Raw genomic sequence first — 14,625 nt, forward strand, 5'->3', positions numbered from 1 at the left:
CGGGGGGGTTGGAGAATGTCTGGGCGAAGCTTTTGGGGAAGTTTTGAGTCGCTCCTTCTGAGTTTCCTGTGCGGCGTTTCATAGCTCTGCTCGCTGCTCTGAGCGCCGGCGGCTCTTTGAGTGCATCGCCGAGCCGAGCCGAGCCGCCCTCGTCTTTGTCACTCATTACCACCTAAATGGCGGAACGCAAACTCTGTGGACGCGCGCGTCTCCTCTCGGCGCCACTCTGACAGCGCCTCCCTGAAGCTCCGCTGTGCTCGCAGCAGGTTGGGTATATTTAACCTCCTGAAATGTTTGTGCTGCTGTAAAGCGGAGCTCAGCTGGGCCTTGTCGCACTGCTCGGGTGGGCTTGCAGGCGTCATATGTGTGTAAACTGCGGGAGACGCCCGGAAACCCACCCGGTTCCTCCGTCAACAGCGATGTGTGGACAGACGTGGAGTTATAACATTTTAGTTCACTGTAGGGGGGGGCGCTGTGGCACAGCGGGTTTGGCTGGGGCCTGCTGTGCGGCAAGTCTGGGGTTTGAGCCCTGCTTGGGGTGCCTTGTGATGGACTGGCGTCCCGTCCTGGGTGTGTCCTTTTCCCCTCCGGCCTTGCGCCCCGTGTTGCCGGGTTAGGCCCCCGTTTGCCGCGACCCCGCTCAGGGCAAGCAGTTGTTGACATTGTGTGTGTTGTGCATGCGAATTCACTGTAGGTTATTTTTCAGGTGCGCGATGGCATAACACACATCACCGACTGTCGTCAGGCAGACGTGCTCTTGCGCTAATGGGAAAGAAGTACAAGAGGCCGTTGCGTCACAGACGACGGGCGAAACTGAGGAGAGGACGGTCCAGCTGGTGGCCGGACTTCCCAGAGCGCCGCCGTGGTTCTGGGGCCCTTGAACGAAGGCGCTGATGAGATGGCAAGATGAGATGACCGCAGCCGCTCGACGCCGACGGCTCCGTCCTGGGAGGGAAGTGGTTCCATTTCCATCCCAGCAGTTGGTCCGTCTCACCAAATGGAGCTCGAGTGCCTATGAGCCACTTTCAGAGGAACTTAAAACGTAAGCATATTTCAGAGAGTGCTGCAGTAAATACTTGTGCGATTAATTATGGATACCGGTGATGTTATGCGGGCAGCTGGTGGCACAGTGCAGGGCAGCTCGTAGTGTCATGCTTAGAGCTGCTTCGTTTGGAGGCAAAGGTCGCAGGTTCAGATCCCGCCTCCCGCTGTAGTACCATCATCAAGGTACTTACCCTAAATTGCTCCAGTAAAATTACCCAGCTGTATAAATGGGTAAATACCTGTAAGTAGCTTAACATTGTAGGTTACTTTGCAGAAAAGTGTCAGCTAAATGAATAAGTTTATGTTTTACAGCTAGGTTTCGAGCAGCAATTGCTACGTTGCCCTGTGTCGTGTGTACTGTGGCTCGATAATACGTACCGAATGCGGTCAGTTATCTGAGAAAAACCACGTCTTTTCGGAGGTTGACTGTACAGCTAATACAGCTAATAAGCCACTTAAACTGCTCTCAATGGTTTTCTTTTTTTTTATGCACTGCAGGCCAGCACCTTGTATGCATAAAATGTGTTTTTCTTTCCATAGTGTTACATAAATGGCAATATTGGCACTTTTAATATTTTTAAAAATGTTTTCTGGATGTATAACCACTATAATAGTATTTTTGTTCCTTTACAGAAGGGCTACGAGATCAAAAGTTTGGGTTTTGCCTGTAAATGTAATAATCGCTTTCAGTGACATTTTGTCACAAGTGCCACACCCACTCTGCACTGAGCGTTCATCTTCAAGACCTTATAATTAGTTCGTAGAGATTAATACTTCAACTAATTCTTTTAAGCCCAAAAGCCATGAAGGGAAGAACTGCCGTATTTTTGTTAGGATCAAATACCCCCGTGTTAATTCTACCGTGGGGAAAGGTCACCTTTGTGCCATTTAATTTACATTGTTTTTTCTAACGCTGTACAAGTTCAAGTTTTAATAGATTTTGAGTAATAGTAGACTTTGTTCTCCCACAGCGTGTGATACATAAACCTGGGGAAGCGAATCGTCCGAACTGTTTTATTTGGTGTTGCTGGAAATGAAATGAATTTGTAACGTATTTTAGAGTGGATTGTCGTAAAATAATGAAAGTACGACTTGTAATAATAATAATACAAAATTGCACATGAAACCAAGTAATTATCTAATGCATTTTCACTTTTAATGTGTCAGAATTAATAAGAACCATTACTTTGTCTCAGGAAAATTAATTGAGAATGAATCAGAATTATTGAAAAACCGCAAATTGACTCAGTGAAGTAAATCAGTGTGAATGCTCTCATTAGGACAGCTGTGTCTGGGAACTGAAAGCTGATTGGTTGGTTCCTGGAGCAGAATGCACTGTATTGGTCAGTCGCACATGGTAGGTGTGTCATAACAAAATCATACCCTGCTCATCAGCCATTGGTCGTCCGAGACCAGTTATTTGCAGAGGAGCGATTAGATATTAGATATTGCGAGGGCCGTCGAGGGCGGAGAGCGGGGTGTGGCGGGAGAATGAAGACAAAGTAAAGTGTCTTCTGGAGTTTGACTTGGGGTGATTTGCAGATGTCTGGAGCAAAAATAGTCCTGAGATGAAAACATAAATAAATTACAGCCGTTTTGTTGACGGGATTTGAGTCAGCAAGTCACGAAAAGACGGTGAATTTACATCACCAAAGACAATTTGTACATGAAGCATAACAGCGGAAATAGGACACATAAATCACGTTAGCCGCAGCCCTGAGTCTCCATCGATTACCGGCAGCAAAATGAATGGGGGACATTAGCACTTCCGGTGCGAGCGTTTCCAGTGCTCTGCGGGCTAATGACAGTGGCCGGCTGTAAAGGGGCATCTTAACACTCCTGACCTGAAAGGCGCAATGGTCATCGGTCCTCGTGGAGCTTCGCAGAGACAGAGCTGTGTGTGCAAAGGTGCACATTGTACAGTTTTCTCTTTTTTTAATTTTTTTTTTTTAAAAAGCCTCCTTGAGAGGATGATCATTCCCCTTCTCCCAGTCTTCCTTCCCCTCTGGGATTTGGTAAAATCTTTTGGTAAAAACATCAGTTGATCTCAATGATGCAGAGAGAAGGTGATTATAGAACAGACTTCATCCCATATTTTCGTTTTATCACATTAAGCAGCTGAGACTGAGTCAACAAAAAGGTTTTTGAATATGTTTCTATGATTCGCACGAAGTTTTCCAAGGCCCGCCTTCAAACGTATGGTATCATTTCCAGGCTCAGAATTTCCACCCTAAGATGTACCGGGGCTCAGCACTGTAACGTGTACAGCTTGGGACAGACAGACTTAGAAATACTTGTCCTCTGGAGTGGACAAAAATGAATGGCTGCATCTCAACCCTAAGGAACCAGGTATGTTTTGTGTAACCAGGTTTATTTTGAGCAATGCTAATGAGGCCATGCAAGGAACATGGGGCTGTCAGCACGTAGAGTCCTTAACAAGCAGGAGATGAAAGTCGTAGCAGCATCGGCGGCCTTGTTACCGTAGGTCTTCGGTCACGGCCAGCAGCGAGGTGTGCAGACCGATGCTAACGCCCCCGCTTTTCTGAAGTGTAAGCAGGTTCATTTATTCCCAGAGCAGGTCTGGAGTCATGCAATGCAAATTTCAGTGGCATCTTTCCCAGACCGTTCTAACGGTTGGTTGAGCTGGCAGGGGGAGGACTGGGATGGTGGCGAGAGGCGCGGTCAATTTAGGGAGAGCAGTTACTCTGAGCAGCCAGACTGACCTCTGACCCCAACTGCCTTCCCCACGATCACGTAGAAACTGTAAGATGGAACCGCTGGACTGCACCGTTGTCTCAGCAAGACACCCAACAAAGACATTTTTAAACTCATGCTTTAGTGATACTGTTTTTTTTTTTTTTTTTCTTCTCTCCAAAATCAACCGATCAATAATGATAAGAAATGCATTTAATTTTCTGCTTAGTTGTTATTCTCTTGACAAGTAATTGATTGTTTTTATCAGCTCATACAAAATTCTCTGCTGCAACGTAAGGTTTTTTCCCTACTCGCAGCAATATAAAATTGGTAGAAATGATATTTTGGCCTTTTACGTTAAAGGAATGAGTATATTTTTGACCTTCTCATTTCAGATTTTACCAAACCACTGCAAATTATTTATTCTAATCAGAGCCAAACTGTCTCTTGGAGGCCAATGCTGGAATCATACTAAAACAGCAAGTAAGTCTCAGGAACTCTATTTCTGCACTCTATTATATGTTTCTGTCAGTTTTTGTAATCATTTTCATGGATTGTGATATATTTTGACATGTCATTTTAACACATCTTTGACATTTCTTAACCACAAGTTTGTAAAGTGGCCTTTGACCACATGGTCATCCTGAAGATGTGCATCTGAATTGAACATCTGGAAGCATCAGTGCTCATCATCAATGCAAAGCTGTACAGCTGTGGCACCGTGGCGTCACCACCATCACTCCAGGGCCTGGTCTTTGACAGACAAACACAGTCGCAGCCCCCGGGAAGAACGCTGCTGCCGAGGCACAACCAGTGACAACGCTCGTCAGTCATCCGCTGCGCTTAGAAATAATTTTCCGCACACCTTGCTTTGTGCTTTTACAGCTTTTATAAAAATTTCTTCCTAATAAAAAAAGAAAAAAACCCACATACCTTGAAAGGTAAAGGGCGAATTTCACGCTCTGTAAATCATGTTGACGGGAAGATTCTGTGGTCTGTCTACTGGCGGTTGTGTTCTTGCCAAGCCAGCAAATTTCCAGTGAACCGCAAACTTGTGACAATGTCCTGCCTGGGGAAAAGTGAAGGACAAACCCAATTAGTACGTCACTCCTCATTCTGAAAGTGTCTATTATACGCACACTTGGCTGCGCTGAGCTACGTCTCTTAAAAAGACGTCGCAATCTAAATTCCTCTCTTTCCACTGTGATTGAAGGCTTCCCCTGCCACGTCCTGCAAGTCTCCAATCTCCCAGCTAATGGGTGAATACAGCCGTTCCAATGAAGCAGCCCTTGTCGCATCTGTGCGTCAGGACCGATGATTCCAGACACGATGTATAGGTCACAGTCAGTCCGCTCGTCCTTAGTGAAGGAGCAAACAATTTTAATTCATTTTAATTCATTCACAGCACCCTCCCCCCATCCCTGTGGTCCTCCTCTTTTCTCCAGCACGGAGCCCCAGCCTTCATCTGGACCTGGTCCCACTCCTGTTGTGGGGAAGCCCCATAGCGACACACTGGGATGTGGAAGGGGGGAGGGGCACAGCGGCTGTGGGATGGCGATAAGGACACACACAGCGCCCTGGGGCCCCTGCAAGAGCAGCTCCGTTCAGAGATAGTTCCCCATGCCCTACATTACATGCACTGCTAGGCAGGGCCCGCAGCCCCCAGGCACTGAGGGTGGGAGGTCGGAAGAGAGGGCAGGGCTAGAGCTGGAGAGCATCGCACCAGTGCCGAGGAGCCCGGTAGAGACTCGGAGAAGCGTGCACAGGCAACTCTAGAAGCGTGTACCGCTGTTGCTGGGGCACTTCAGGGTGAGTACCTGAGGTAGGGTCTTGACCCAGCAACCTTCATGTGTTAAAATGTTGACCACTGCTCTTGCTTGCAGCTCACACTGTAACGTCAGGATAGGCAGCCCTGAGGTCCTACTTCTGAAGGAGATCATGGACCCAGTGTAGCAGCACAGCTGAGTTCTGGTTTCAGAGCTGAGCTTAACTCTGGCTTCCTCTTTGTGCAGTTGGTATGTTCTCCCCATGTCTGTGTGTGTGTCTCCTTTTGCAGTCCAAGGACACACGATGGAAGAAGGCAATGAATGGGAAACCCTTCTCCGTACCCTCCACCTACCATGAAAACCGTGTGAGTTGTTGCCTAGAGCTGATGTTGGCTTGGTGCCATTTACCCTGGCTAGATGAACCCAACCAAAGATATTGTCAACCCTTCTCACTGGCACTAACACACACGCACACGCTGTTCAAACCCTGCAGGACGCACTGAATCTCCCTCGTTTCCTGCGAGTTTTAATTGCAGCTTCCAACCTGCTAATTCTGAAGCTGTCGCTCGGGAGAAGTGATGTCATTAAAAAATGTGCCGAGCGCGGTCAGATTTTACTGAGCATAGTAAATCGCAGTCCGATTACAGCATTAAATAGCCAATCAAGTGTTTCCCTTCTCCTTTATTCCCTATAAAAGAACAGTCACCCTCTGCTGTCAGCGACTCAGTCTCTTATCAACCAATTGTCTCTTGCCTTTGGCTCACCATGCAGCTCAAAGAGTTTAAGGATAAGTGTGTTTCCTTAACAGGAGTTGTATGAGAAATTAATACACATGTTAATTTTGACCATTGATACTGGAGATACTGGAGACACAGCGGGTGCATGGTAATGGGAAATGGTGGTGGTGCTCGGTGACCTCAGGCTGATCAGAGAAATGTCTCTTCCTACCTATGATGGCTATTATGTGTATTTTTGGGTTGCATAGTGTTTCTGAGCAGTGCTTTAAACTCTATCTAAATGACAGCCAAACCAAAGACTTTTTCGAAAAAGCAACAGATCTGAAAGAAGCTACCGATGGGTCCACCTCCTCCCTCCCTCCCTCTTCAGTCACCTTTTTCTCCAGTTATATTGTTCTTCACGCAGTACCGCAGCTGGCCCGTGTTGCACTCTGCTGACAGGATGGGATCCGGCTAGTTCTGGGTGCGGGCAGTTACCTGTGCGACTCGTACCGTACCGTTCTATGTTTAGCAGTCTGAAGAGGAGCAGAGCTCGCCGAAACAGAAGGGTTCCTCTTCTTCCGTTGTCGCCTCACCTGCTCGAGAGCAGAGCTGCCTGAGCTATTCGCATATGCCGTGCGTGCCGTCTGTAAGAGGCTCTCGTCCGTGATTACGGCATTATTCATTTTCCGCTGTTGCCATGTTTAGAATGATCAGCGTGATCTTGATGATAGTGATCAGCATAATAACAAATGGCTCATTCTTGCTTTCCTAATGAGACCTTTGCCTCTGCAGTGTGTCAGACGTACGCCAGCTGAAAAATCACCCCTGCTTTCTCTCCGGTTTCATTCGACGATATGAAAACATGTTCTAACTTGCAGATATCCGGTGCCTTTTTGATCGCCGGTTCGGTCGATACCCTCCTCGGATTCTAATGAAGTTGCAAAGATTTCCGAAGACAGGAAAAACTCTGCAGCAGACAGCGGCGTCATCCTGTACTGGCTGGCTGAGTCCGCTGTGCTGACAGACACCCGCTTAGGGAACCCTCCTCGTCATCCAAACCCCCGAATGGGTTCAGTGGAAAAGCAGGTCAGAAGGTAGAGCCTCCAGCCTTCACGCAATCCTAGTGAGCCCAGCCTCTTTATTCTGTCTATAGCGTGAAGATGTCAGAGACTCCGCTCGATTCCTCCAGCAGCAGCCTGTCGATGCGCTTTTCCACTGAATATGTATTCTTTGTCATGGAGGCTCGAGCTGCTGGTGGGGTTTAAACTCTTAAAGATGTGAAGAATGATGACAAATGACTGCGTGACTAAGCAATAGCTTATAATACTGAACCGCAGTCGTCCAGGGTGGTTTGCAATACAGTATGCAGTACTGTAATGTGGAGACGACTATTTCTGGAACCGAATGGAATCTCAGTCCTATCAAGGTAGAATAATTGCGAAGCGGACTTCTAGTGCGACTGTGTGGGTTGTACCGAGCCTGAAGACTATAAATAAAGCCAGAGCGGAGACCATATGGGGCAGGTGCCATCGCGGTTGACTTGGATCGATAGGTTTTTCTCATATGTGGATGGAAAAAGCCTGACTTGGTGAAAAACACGCAAAAGGTGAGCGGCGAGAGCAGTTTTGAACGTGGGGCAAATTAGGCGAGACTCCGTAGGCGAATTTAATGGCAGCGAAAGATGCGAAAGTAAAGCCCGAAACGCCGCATCCTCAGCCACGTGGCCGCATCGGCCGTCGAGAGATGCCGATAATTACAAATATGCGGCTGTGATGCCTTTTTTAGCACTTAAGGAAAGCCTGCTGGCATTGGGTTGAACCGCTTCTTTACATGACTTGGATACAAGGCATTTGAAAGGTACAGGCATCACACCGTCTTCAGGACTTGCCGCTGTTCAGTCACAGTGTTTATGATGGACCGGGTCCTGCTCTCTAGTGGGTCTGGGGTTCGAGTCCCACTTGGGGTGCCTTGCGACGGACTGGCGTCCCGTCCTGAGTGTGTCCCCTCCCCCTCCGGCCTTACGCCCTGTGTTGCCGGGTAGGCTCTGGTTCCCCGCGACCCCGTATGGGACAAGCGGTTCAGAAAGTGTGTGTGTGTGTGTGTGTGTGTGTGTTTATGAAGGCTCGCGCCGACCTCGGTCCTTTGTAGAAGGGGATATGTTCATAAAAATACCTTCCAAAGCAGCGTGCCTTGGCTTTCTCTCCATCCGTTTTTTCTCTATTGTCCTTGAGAATTGCAGCACATAATTCCGGGGGATTTTAGCTGCTGTGTTATTTATTCGTTTATTTATCTCCGTCTTTATTTTCCTTCCGAGAGTGCCGGCTGTAAAGGGCTCAGACAAAGCACAGCTGGGGATGCGCACGTTGGTTAACAATATCCAAACAAGCAGGGGTCGCACCAGGACACAAGGAGGATTCGTTCTTCTCTCGTGGCTCCTCTCGGTTTCAGAAACGGGTAAAGAAGGAGTCCTTCGAGCTGCTCTGACTGGTACTGAACCCAAAGGATACCTGCTTTTTACACACCCTTTCTTTATTTATTTAGCTGATACTTTTCTATAAAGCGATTTACAATGTTTTACCTATATACAGCTGTGTAATTGTTACTTCAGTAGAGTAATTACCTTGTTCAAGGATGCTGTAGCAGGAGGTGGGATTTGAACCTGCAGCCTTCGACTCCAGAAGCAGTACCTCTAACCACAACATCATGTGCTGTCCCTCCAGTTAAAGTTCTTACCCTGAGTGTCTCAACTAAAAATGGCCCAGCTGTATACATAACAGTAAGTAGAGTAGTGCGCAACGCTAGCGTGGTAATTTACCCAGAGGAAAAGTGTGAGCTCCAGGTTTCCGATTAAAAGGGTTGCGAGGGCATCGCGAGATACCTTGTCTTTCGTTGTGGGTATCCTTAAAGAGACGCAGGTTAGTCGATTGTCATTCTGTGGTGCAGTGCGTGTTATCAAGCAACACGAGTGTTTCGTGAGGCTCTGCCGTTCGGTCCGCCCCATATCAGGATCATCTTGTGATGATAAATGAGGCTTTTAGCTCATATCAAAGTGTAAAAATGGTGTATTAGGTGTTGGCAATGACAACATCTCATGTTCTTTCAGCTTTTCTGCAGTTACTTCTGGGGGGGTGCCCGTCACGGTGATCTGCGGTCCGTGCGGTCCACGATGCTCTCGGTTCGTTGCCCGCTGCGCTCATGACCGTAGCTTGGTGTACACGCCTGTTTGTTTTGGGCTACTTTCTCGTGTTACGTAAGTGCCCCTTATTGAATGAGGCGAAATTCCGCGATGACTGATTATGTAATGTAATTAAATATGACGAGCTGTAGCTGTAGGTCTGGATGCTGCTGCGCAGGGAGAAGCCGAGTGTGTTAGTCGGCAGGGAGTTTATGTGATCCCTACGTGCTCAAAATGAAGCCCCTTCGCTCGATTTAAGCGCGGTGTGTTTCTCCGTCGCTGCGCTGAATTGTCACCTGGTGGGAAAAGCTTTTTTGTGGCACTTTTCACAGCACCTCCAAGTGCCCAAGCTGCACGTTCTGCTTCGTAATAAGTTTGAAAAGCCAATGAAAGGTGCTGTTTGGCAGATAATGACGGTGCTCACGGTCCATCTGCAAGCGGGTGGAGGAACGCAATGGGGAGAGGTTGCTGCTGCATCTGAGAGCGTTGCTTGTGGCTGCGTTTGCCTCGACTAAAGTACGAGGTCCGAGAGCGTGCGGACAGCCGGACGTACTCTCGAGTACCTGCCCCGCGGCCTACGGCCAGCAGATGGGTGCTCGGGTGTGTCGGGAACCCGTACGGTGACCGAGGCTTTGTGTATCTTCTAGTCCGCTCTTCCTGCCTTTATGGCGAACTTCAACGTCGCACTCACGTGTAGTAGACATGTCTGCGGACGCACCTCGTCTCTTCGGGTGACACGCCTCTTTTCCCATGATGCCCACTGCTCAGCACGGTCACCTTACAGAGAAAGCAAGGCGTGATGCTCGCGCACTGGACGCTGTGTCTGGCTCGCTCTCCGATTGTGGCTGTGGAGACCAAGTGTCCAGTGCGACATCCACCCTTGAGCCTAACACTGATGGAAGATTCCCTGGGGGTTCAGTCAGACTGGGCAGCCAGGCTGCAGGTGAATTCTCTACTGGTTAAAAAAAAAAAAAGAAAAATACAGTGGTACAGCAGAGTGGAATGAGTCAATTTATTTCTTGAGATGTTCATCATACATTCCCTCTCTCACCTAAGGTTTCTTTAGGTCAAAATGACCTGTACCAGGTTTTACACATACTGCTCTGGAAAGACCAGAAGGTTTCAGTCACTTAAAGCTTACTGAACATTTACATACAAGTTTAAATATGTGTTGAAGGGTTAAAATGGAAATGCCATACTGTTACGGAGATGATTCGCGTTTGCCCTTTCCCAGGTTGTTCACGTGTACCGGAATGCTGTTCGATCTACCCTACGAGTGCGAATCGGTTCAACGTGCAGTGATCTCGTGGTAGCGCTTAGCGTCAATCCAACACGCAGAGCGAGATGTTTTGAGTTCTCTAATGAACCACCCAGCAGATTCAGTGTGTGGACACATTACGTTTACCTTCGTGCATCTGACAAACGTTTCTCCAAAGTGAAATACAGAGAGTAAACAAAAGTGCATCAGCAACAGATGAAGAGCTTTCGACACACCTGCTCTGTTTGCTGTAGTTCACCCCCTTAGCCTTAGGTAGGGAACACTACGCCATGGAATCACACTATCTCCATGAAAAGATGGAGTCTGGTTTTATCCAGAACCGGAAAAACAAAGATAAACATATTTTCCTCTGTATTTCCATGTTCTTTCTCTTTTCGGTGCTCCAGCTCTGAGTGTTTGTAAACACCAGATTCATTTGTGCGGTCCGACACGAGGCGATTTTAGGCACCTAAGGCCATAGTGTAAAACCAAAATCATTACCGTCATCTTGTTGTGTAGAATTAAAGGTCAGAGTATTTATCACTGAGCTTCTTCGCTTTACGGTTCAAAGTCAATAAGTGCTGTCCTTGCAGCCATTCTTTTTTTTTTAACCGTTAAATCTTCCCGATCCACCCTCCAGCGCACTTAGAAGCAAATTTCCTGCACGGACCTTCCCCGAGCGATAGGCGCGGTGACGGCTCCGTTCTGTCATTCACAGCCTCGAGTTATTGACCGTGCCGCGCGATGACATGTTCCCGCCGTGTGGAGAACAGGCGGAGGCATCTTGTATTCCCGTGTTGTTCCGAACCGCTGAACCGCAAAATCCTGCAGGTTTCAGTTTGAAAGGATGATTTGATTTCATTTTATTCGGTGCGCTCCTCATCCGGAGAATGTATTAAAAGCGATTTTCGGCCCTTGGACCGCGTCCTTCCGTCCGCGTGTTAGCGATAGGGACACGAAGATGAGGAGCACCCAGAAGAACTTCAGTTTTCCTTTCTTAAATGAAGTCTTTGAACAGACATCAGCAAATGGCGTTCAGATTCTCAGCTACGTTTGTTGTTGTTATTTGTGTGTAAAGTAGGTTAATTGAATCGTCCTCTCTACCCCTGTAAAACTGGGAATCTGCGTTCCTCATCATTTACGTTGCGATCCTGGACGTTGCGCATACTCTTATCACCCGGCTTTCGGCTGCAAATTCGATTCAATTCAGTGTATTTTTGTGCCGCTCTCTCCCCACCAGAATGACATAAAGTGCTGAACAACTCAAAATGATCCACAATTATAGTTATGACACACATAAATAAATTACAGTGCAGTAAGCCAGCTGGCAGCAGTGGAGAGGAAAAAAAAAAAAAAACAAACAATTGCGACCAAAAGGGGAAATTTAAACATCTGGGGGTCCAAGTCCCCGTGGTTGCCCACCCCCACTGGGCATTCTGTTGTGGAGACAGGGGACCTGTATGGACATGTCCAACACAAAAAAGACCAGTACAACTGTCAAGACTGAGCTACAGTCTATAGAGGCTGTAACTCATTGTTCAAGCCCAAGGTTTCTGGTCCCGTCGGTCGTGTTATATTTTCCTAGCGGCTTTCGGCAGTGACTTACACCAAGCATCCTGGGTCGGCAGCGCTTCCTGTGCCCCCGCACGGTGCTAGTAATTCCAGGCGATAAGCGGCTGTGTAACCACATTCATAACTGTTTCCGTTCTATACACTTCACTCTTTAACAGGAAGTGTCGCACAAAGACTTTTGACCGCATTAAGAAAACTGTCACCTTTTCAGCTATACCCTGATAAACACGGTCTATGTGTCCGCCCCTGATTGACAGTGGATGTACTCTCTGATTGGTTAGTGATTGGTTATTGATTATTTTTTTCAGTAGTCATCAGGTTCCAAAAATGTGGAGTTTTGTAGCTACTCTCCAGATTTTGCCCAGCATTAAAAATTGCATGTTTGTTATGATGTCTATTCGTGTGACTCAAGGAAGATGATTCTCCAAGTACTACGCCTTGTGTGAAAATTGTTTCGTAAATGGGTTTATTTAAATTCATAAATCTCGCGGCATAAATGTGATATAATTCTATGAAACACGTCTATAAGCAAGCCTGCCAGTCAAATGAAATAGAAATTAGAGCCCATTTGGTAAATAAAAGGCAAATGCATGAACAATTCCTCTGGGAAATATGCCAGACTGCTATTCAGGGAGTTCAGTGTCTTGTAACCAGTCTGTATAATGTGCATCTGACATCCAATAGGTTATTAGTTTTTTCTTTCAATGGACTGGCGCTCAAAGCCTCATTGAATTCAACAAATTCATTCATACATCATTTGGATCATTCATCACAGTCAGTAAATGGACTGTACTGAGCTTTAAATGGTCATCAAACATGTCCTTGTTAGTTTGCTTCACTGTAATGAAACAGTCTTGTAATGTGACATGGAGATGTTTAGTGTGAATTTGCGTTCTTCATTCTTCAAGAAAGTCAGTGGGGGAGAACGAATGCAAAGCCTGTGGTAGCTGGGAGTTTGTTTTGCACTGAAGCTGACGAACGCCTATAGAATGCTCGCGCATGAGTTGTGTTTAACTTCCAGAGCTTACCCAGGGATCTCCCCTCCTCGTTTCTCTCCGCTGGCTTCCTGTACCTACAGGAACTGACCACTCCCTACACCCCAGCCAGAGCACTGCACTCCTCCAACTCCGGCCGCTCGATGGCCCCACGCGCAAGGGATCCAAAATCAAAAGGCTGTCGGCTCTTGGTTTTGACCCTGATGTGGTGGAATTGATCTCCTTCTGTCCCTCGGAGCTGCTGAATCCCTCTCATCATTCAAGAAGGGTCTCAAAACCATCTCTTTCAGACCAACTTCCCTCCAGATCTCCTGACAGCTGCATAAATTTTCATCATGCCATCTGCTGCGATCTTCTTTCCGTTTCTCGTCCGACTCTCAATTCTATTGGCAGCTATAGAAATGTGCTGTGGCGAAAACAGTGGTATCAGAGAAGTAAGCTTTGCTATGGTAATAGTGTGTCTGTTTCTAAAATTCATCTTTTGTGAAATACACTTATGCATACACTAAACTGTACATCACTTTGGAGAAAAGCCTCTGCTATATGAATAAATGCAAATGATGTGCACCTTGTATCAGTTTTTTTTTTACCTATTAAACCTAGAGATGGAAATCACCATAAAAATTGCAGTACCATTGTAATACTGCTTGCTGTGATGATGCCTCACTCATTACTGTGGCTCTGATGTCTTATTCTAATTAATCTTTATTTCAGCAGCAGTACACCACGTGTGTTGTCTGATGGCTTGGGTGGAATCTGTGCATCTATGAAAGTATTGTTTGCATTTTGTAATTTGAGTAGGAAGAGAATCACGGGGACGGAAGCGCTGATTAGTTTTCCCTTGTTCATTTGTGAAACTGCAGGACCAAACAAAAGGAGTCATCGCACCATCAATCTGAGAGGAGCTCTGCAGAAGGACTGGCTCTACGTAAGAAAACAGCATGAAGATTATAAACTGCTTGAACCGAAGTTATGTCTTTTGCTGGAACGGGACCTCGTTTGTGATTTACTGTTCGAAAAGACTTCTTTCTGCACGGTGAGTGTCCTTGTCAAATAATTTCTTGAGAAGAAGCGGAATTAGTGTGAATGTAAGCACCCTTTGAGGCCACCGTGGACCACGGTTGGGCTCTCTGGGGACTAACTGTGTCAAAACCAGACCTTGGACCGAACTGTCGCTTGGTCGAGTCTCGGATGTGCTGAGCTATGGAGCTCTTGACCGAGGTTCTTGACCCCAGTAGAAAATCCAGTCCATCTCTAAAGAGGTAAATCTGTTCTTCGTTCACCTGCTGCTTTGCATTTCACCGGAAATGGCCCTTCTCTATGCTGTTTATCTGTGTCCAAGTCCCATGGCAGCAAACAATTTTTTACACCAGCTTGAAATGTAGGTATTTTAGTCCCAGAA

General features: G+C 46.9%; 1 long non-coding RNA gene across 2 annotated transcripts; it reads left to right on the forward strand.

Moving 5' to 3' along the window:
* The first annotated feature begins 654 nt into the window (after positions 1-654).
* LOC108927070 (uncharacterized) lies at positions 655-14,251 on the forward strand. 2 transcript variants are annotated; one of them, XR_001965531.2, is made up of 6 exons: positions 655-1,042; positions 3,259-3,393; positions 4,134-4,221; positions 4,350-4,563; positions 5,795-5,867; positions 14,087-14,251. It is a non-coding gene; the product is annotated as an uncharacterized LOC108927070 (long non-coding RNA). The 2 variants fall into 2 exon arrangements; XR_001965530.2 differs by lacking the exon at positions 4,350-4,563.
* Positions 14,252-14,625: the final 374 nt, after the last annotated feature.

The sequence above is a fragment of the Scleropages formosus genome, chromosome 4 (assembly GCF_900964775.1).
Source record: "Scleropages formosus chromosome 4, fSclFor1.1, whole genome shotgun sequence".
In the NCBI taxonomy this organism is placed as follows: domain Eukaryota; kingdom Metazoa; phylum Chordata; class Actinopteri; order Osteoglossiformes; family Osteoglossidae; genus Scleropages; species Scleropages formosus.